A 7,145-nucleotide genomic window follows, 5' to 3' on the forward strand; every position below is an offset into this window, starting at 1 on the left:
TGAGCTCCACTCTAAGCCAGGGTGATCTTATCCGAGATCCTGAATTTCATCCCCAAAGACCCCTTTCCCAAGTAAGTCCTCGATCACAGGTTTCTGTTAGACGTATCATTTGGGGGTCGACACAAAGCCCACCACATCTGATACCATCAGACACATCGAGCACATCCTTAACTTGCCTCCATGACACCCCCAGATCCCTCCAACACGACGCTCACTGGTTCCTTTTTCTTTCTTCTTTTTCTCTTCACCAGCTAATCCTGTTTTCTGTCTTAGAGGAATTGTTGCCGAGCATCTGGACCCCTGACAATTGTCCCTCTTCCTCGGCAGGCTTGAAAAGAAATCTGCTTCACAGGCCGGCGAAAGGAAAGGTGACGGAAACCCATTTTATGCTGCCAGTGACATTTTTTCCCACATGAACTGATAAATAAGTAATTCAGAAGAGTATCTTTTCTTATACTGAGGACAGGAAATGCTCCTCTCTAACCTGACAGACTTTATATTTTCCCTGTGTTACCAAGGCTGAGAACGTCTACGTTTGAATAATAGGAACTTCTTAGGAATTATCATCTTTGGGGTGGTCCTAGGGCTTTAATCCAAAAGCCTTCCCTGATTCTTGAAATACAGAGATGAATGTCCAACCTGATAAACAACGGATTTTCCTGTATTTTGTGGCCATGTTCAGATTTCAGCTCAGGTGCACAAGAGAAATAGCAGAATCAGACATTTGGGGGGGGGGGGGTGTCCATAAACAGTCCACCCCATATGAAATGATGTAAAACAAAGGAGCAATCGCCACCAGTTTACATGGAAGATTTGAGCATTCCCAGACCCCCAAAAATATTATATCTCTTAAGCTTTTTTGATCCCCAGGACACGTTTAGCTAATGGACACACAAAATCAGTTGAGATGAAGCCCTGATGTTCAGGGATGCAGTTCAGAACCCGGGCAACCAGCAGGTAAGATGCTGCAGGTGGTTGGTGGGGCAGGAGGGGTGGGGCGGGGGAGTCCCACTCACTGCTCGTGTTGCACCCCTACCTCCCCTGTGGCTCACGGCAAACCTGCAGCTGGACACCATTTTTTCGCTTTTCACTGTTTTTGCTTTTTGCCATTTTCATAAAAGTCAAAAACCACTTTGGATTTCTCTTGGCTAGTGAGAACAGCTCCTAATGTAGGTCTTTTGTACAAGCAAAGTTGTTCAACTTAACCTTTTTTAAAATGGGAGATACTGGTGTAAACACACACAGACAGACACAGAGGACATTCCCAGAAATCCCAACACTTGTTCTTGAATGTTTTCTGTATCTGGGCTTATATTCTGTTAGTCTTCCAACTACTTCCTTCTCAAATCTTCTCCACCGTCAAAGAGTCTCATTAAGGGTCAGACTGAGGAGTCAGACACTCTTTAAACGTCTATGCCCTCAGCCTAATCAAGATGCTTCTGTAATGTTTGCTGTCCTGTTTCCTCCTTCTCCATTAATTTTGTTTAATTCTGACTGCTTTATTCTTGAAGGTGTCAGTGTGCTTCCTTGAATCCAGGTGCCTCTCAACAGGTTGTGTGTCATGCACAATCTTCTGGGCTTCGTGGGTGGCTCGGCGGCTCCCTATGCCAGATTACCTGCCTTTACAAGGGACAACCATGAATACATCTAATTTGTGCCTACTCATTTACATCTGTGGCACTTTATTGTTTATCTCCAAACAGGCGTTCTCACGGTACAGTTTGGACTGCTATTTTGTAACATTCTTATTCGTGATATGAAACAATCCACAGTTGCCGAAAGCAAAGAGCAAATCAGCCCCAGGGGTTCATGCCTATAGCGGTGCCAAATTCCGGAACCACAGGACTCAAGAGAAACGAATTACTTCCCCACTTCTTATTTTCCTAAAATCAGATTTCCAGACATCAAGTGTACCTAAAACAAATGAACACCACGCTCTTGTCTCACTCCCTGATTTATTTGGCAAAATTTGGGGGTGGGGCGGTGGAATGGAGACATTCTAAACAGGAAATTCCATCATGACGATTTTGCGATGACACTGGCATTTTAGGACAAAGGGCCCATGAGTGCGGCTTTTGTCCAATGGCATGAACAAGCATGTCCCACACACATCTGGAGAATTCGAGACCAGCGGAGGGGCTTCCAGTCTGGACCAGAAGGGACGGGGAGAGGATGGAATGGAAGGAGGTTCTTGGACCCTCCCCGCCAACTCTACTAGCAGGAAGCAGGCTGATAGAATTGGGCTGAAAGCATGCTGGCTTTCATGAAAAAGGAAAGGGGACTCCGAGCAAGATGGAGAGCCCAGAGGCAGAGCTGAGAGCCCCAGACGATTATCCCCAGGCTTGGAAATCTAAGAGCGTTCATCTGGCTGGGTTTCCAAATTGCTTCAGACCAGCGACTGTCCGTGTTGCGTGATTTTGAAGGGGAGTATCTGCGACTGTTAACCTACGCCTGTGCCCCGACTTGTCTCTGCAGTCACCAGCCTGTAGAGGGCGGGGAGTAGGCCCAGGAGCTTCACCCAGTTCAGAAGATGAGGGCTGGTCTCTAGAACTGACGAGACTTAGATGAGATTTTGGACTCTGGGTTGATGCTGTGATGGGATGGAGCCTTTGTGGACTTCAGGAAGCATGAGGACTGGGTGAGGGTCTTGGGAAAGGAGGCTGACCGGAGTGGCTGATTTTTGTCCCCATGACTCAGACCCCCTGGTGCTATGTCCATGAGTATGTGATGAAATGGCAAAAGGGACTTTCCAGATGGAATTAAGGCTACTAATAAGAAGACCTTAAGAGAGAAGATGGTGTTGCATTATCGTCATGGGCCCAATGTCATCACATCAGCCCTTAAAAGATGAAGACGAAGAAGAAGAAGCAGAAATATTTGCATCGGGAGAAGTAGTTGATAGACCATCGCTGGCTTTGAAGAGGGAGGGGACAGGGGCCAAGAATGTAGAGGCTGCCACACAGCAAGGGATCGGGGAATTGTGTCTTGCAAATGCATGGAGCTGAATTCTTGCCACACCTGAGAGAATCTGCAAGCGGATTCTTCCACAGAGTCTCCAAACAAAAGCCCAGCCTGGCCAACGCCTCGATTCCGGCCTTGTGAGGCCCCAGGAAGAGAATCCAGCCACACCGCGCAGGGCCTCCGATCCACATGACTGTGACACAAGAGCTTTGTGTTACAAGCCATGAGTTAGAGGTGATTTGTTACAGCAGGAATAGGAAACAAATGCACCCGCTCAGCCACTGTGAAGGAAAAGACCCTTCTTCCCACTTGGCAAGACAGGTGCGGGTGCCCTGGTCAGTGCTCCCCGCTGACAGCAGGTGGATCCTGGGAAGAAAGTCTCTTCTGCAGAGGACACAGCTTCTATGACACAACCTTCCCGCAGCACAATGGGATTCTACCTCCTTCAATGCAAATGTGTGTGCCTCCAAAGACATTTTCATCCACCCCAGACGTTCCCCCCCAAGCAATCACTGCTCGGTAACAAATCATACTTGAAATAAGAGTAAGGCTTCAGATTGTTATTCCAGTTCTTTTCTCAAGCCAACTCTAAGCCCAAGGCTTCCATTGGGTGGCTTCTCAGGGGTTCAGTGGGAACAGGGACGAGGGAAAGCTCCCTCATTGGGTGGGGTTGGGGGAGAGTTGCGCCAGGGCCAAGCCAGATGGTACAGTGGCCTTCAGGGTCCACACCAGGGCAGAGCCTGAGCAGGTTCCTGGGCCACGTGTTGTGTGATTCTCCTTATTTTTGCTACACACCTGCTATAAGTCGTCTCTCGTGGTCAGCCCTGCTTGATTTTTCTCTATAGCACTTGCTAAATTCTAGTTCTCCAGAGTATGGAGAGGGAAAGGGACATGAGGAAAGGGACTGATGTCTGCTTTATAAACTGTTGTTTGTGCCCAGAGGAGACACATAGTGGGTTCCCAGGAAAGTACTCCCTGCTAGAAAGGTGATCATGTTTGGATTTCAAGAAGAATGGAGGGGGCAAAAGTGACTGCCAGGGGCCTTGGGGTCCAACGCTGTAATTTACCTGGGAGGAGATGGACCAAGGCAGGGAAATTTACTGTCATAAAAGACAGCAGCACACAATTTACAACTAACAACAATGTACATGATATTCTTTATTGTCAATTCCACGTAGCAAAGAAATTCTCACAATATGTTTCATTTAGTTTGGCAGAACTCTAAAATCTCGAGAGAAGCCACGTTCCAACTGATACAGTTTCTGATACGAATACTGGTTGCTATTTTGGTTGACAAGAAACACAAAGTGGAATAATGACCATGTAGACCACAACTTCAAACACTGGCCTGACCTAGTTCTTTGCCTGTTAGGCTAGTAATTTTTAAATACTGAAAGATGATTTCCTCAAATGTTTGCATTGTCTGCATCATAATGGTCTAAAGGCCTGTCACCCAAAGTATAATTCACATCAATGATGTTTCCTCCAACACTTGAAGTCTACACAACTAACAAAGCAATAAGTCCAGCTCTGTTTGGTAGCGTTTGCCAATTTCCATGGTGAAAATACTCTCACCATCAATATGACATCACTGAAGGCAGGGTTGGGAAGAGGTACCTGAGAGAGAGAATTCCCACCAAGCAGATACCACAAAGGAAAAAGAATCTCAAGAGCAAAGATCACCTTAAAATGCAATCAAACACAGTTTCAAATATTTATTAACGTTGTTTCGGTACAGATTGCTTACTTGTAAGTTAATACATTTATTTTTAATAATTAAATTTTTATAATTTGCTATTTAACAGCCAGCTCACAAAATTCTGGAAAATGTAACAATCAACGGTAATGAGCCAAATACAAGCCAACTCAGCACACAACTAGCACAGAAAGTCACTCCAGGAAGGATGCTAGAAGCTTGGCTTGCACAATTGGATAGATCGTCTGTCGCTCACTCGGAGAGGGCACACCGTGGAGGCCACTTCAGCATGGACAGTGCAGCCCAGTGGTTGGGATCATGAAATTAGTGTCAAAAAAAATTCCACATGGAGATGCCCAGTTGGCAACTGGAAACACAAGTCCAAAGCGCAAAGGAACACTGGGGGTGGAGAAAGAGAGGAGTGGGAGAGATCCCCTTTCTCCTCATCCTCTCCAACCATTGTTGTTTCTTGCCTTGTCAATTTTTGCCATTCTAACTGCTGTAAGGTGGTATCTCAAAGTGTTGTTGTTGTTGTTGTTGTTGTTGTTGTTGTTGTTTTTCAATGTGGCTTTGATTTGAATTTCCCTGATGGCTAACGATGATGAACACTTTTTCATGTGTCTGTGAGCCATTTGTATGTCTTCTTTGGACAAGTGTCTGCTCAGGTCTTCTGCCCAATTTTTGACACGATTATCTGTTTTTTGGGTATTGAGTTTGAGAAGTTCTTTATAGATCTTGGATATCAGCCCTTTATCTGTAGTGTCATTTGTAAATTATCTACTCCCAGTTGGCAGGTTGTCTCTTTGTTTTGTGAATGTTTCCTTTGCTGTGCAGAAGCTTTTTATCTTGATGAAGTCCCAAAAGTTCATTTTCACTTTTGTTTCCCTTGCTTTTGGAAACATATCTTGAAAGAACTTGCTGTGGCCCATTGAGATGCCACCCAGTTAGAATGGCCATAATTAACAAGTGTTGGAGAGGATGTGGAGAAAGGGGAACCCTCTTACACTGTTGGTGGGAATGAAAATTGGTGCAACCACTTTGGAAAACAGTGTGGAGATTCCTTAAGAAATTAAAAATAGAGCTACCCTATGAGCCTGCAATTGCACTACTGGGTATTTACCCCAAAGATACAGATGGAGTGAAAAGAAGGGCTATCTGTACCCCCAATGTTCGTAGCAGCAATGGCCACAGTCGCCAAACTGTGCAAAGAACCAAGATGCCCTTCGACAGGGAAATGGATAAAGATGTGGTCCATATACACCAAGGAGTATTATGCCTCCATCAGAAAGGATGAATACCCAACTTTTGTATCAACATGGACGGGACTGGAAGAGATTATGCTGTGTGAAATAAGTCAAGCAGAGAGAGTCAATTATTGTATGGTTTCACTTACTTGTGGAGCATAAGGAATAACACGGAGGACATGGGGAGATGGAGAGGAGAAGGGAGCTGGGGGAAATCGGAGGGGGAGACAAACCATGAGAGACTGTGGACTCTGAGAAACAAATTGAGGGGTTTGGAGGGGACAGGGGTGGGGGATTGGGTGAGCCTGGTAGTGGGTATTATGGAGGGCATGTATTGCATGGAGCACTGGGTGTGGTGCATAAACAATGAATTGTGGTACACTGAAAAGAAATTTTAAAAATAAATAAAAATTTTAAAAAATAATAAAAAGCATAGACTCTGATGTAGGGTAATGTTGTGTTAAGAGAGGGAAATAAAAAACCCTGTTCAACTCCAAAATCCCAAGAATAGAATCCAGTAGAAAGGCACAAAAGTCAAGAGAGATTGGAAGTGATAATGTCATAAGAACTTGGGAGGATTCCAAAACAGATCCAAAAGCACAGGGGATTTTGTTACATGTTTAGGGCGGCATTTCATGTCCCTGGGATAACTTGATCGTCAATCGGAAAAAAAGATATTATGAATTTACACTTAAAACCATAAATCTAAACAAATTCCAGGAAAAAATTTTAAATAGAAATTATAAAAGTATCACAAAGAAGTATGGATAAATTGTGCTTAATTATCTTACAATTCGAAAGGCCTCTGAGTGTGACATAAAACCTAGAAGCCACAAAAGAGAAGAAACATGAGAAATTTAAAAAAAAAAAAATCTGCAAGGCAGGAGCTCCTGGGTGGTTCTTTTTTTTTTTTTTTTTTTAGTAGTTTCTTAGGATATTATATTTTTCTTTATTTTATTTTATTTTATTTTATTTTATTAGTGTTCCAAGATTCATTATTCATGCCCCACAACCAGTGCTCCATGTAATACCATGCTTAGCAAGTAGTCTACTTGAAATTCGCCCTCTTGCTCTGCCCCACTTTTCTCTCTCAAAAAAAAAAAAAAAAAAAAAAAAAATCTGCAAAACAAAATACCGTAATTAATGTAAAAAGTGAGACAGGGATATGTGGCACATATCACAAAGGGTTAACCTCCTAAAAATAGAAAAACACCTAGAAAGCCATATGAAAAGCAACCAGTCAA

At 43.9% G+C, this 7,145-nt stretch overlaps 1 long non-coding RNA gene across 1 annotated transcript; it reads left to right on the forward strand.

The window, feature by feature from the left end:
- Window positions 1-716: 716 nt before the first annotated feature.
- On the forward strand, window positions 717-6,081 carry LOC132010345 (uncharacterized). Its single transcript, XR_009402231.1, has 3 exons — window positions 717-957; window positions 1,704-3,505; window positions 4,767-6,081. It is a non-coding gene; the product is annotated as an uncharacterized LOC132010345 (long non-coding RNA).
- Window positions 6,082-7,145: the final 1,064 nt, after the last annotated feature.

The sequence above is a fragment of the Mustela nigripes genome, chromosome 2 (assembly GCF_022355385.1).
Source record: "Mustela nigripes isolate SB6536 chromosome 2, MUSNIG.SB6536, whole genome shotgun sequence".
NCBI classification, from domain to species: domain Eukaryota; kingdom Metazoa; phylum Chordata; class Mammalia; order Carnivora; family Mustelidae; genus Mustela; species Mustela nigripes.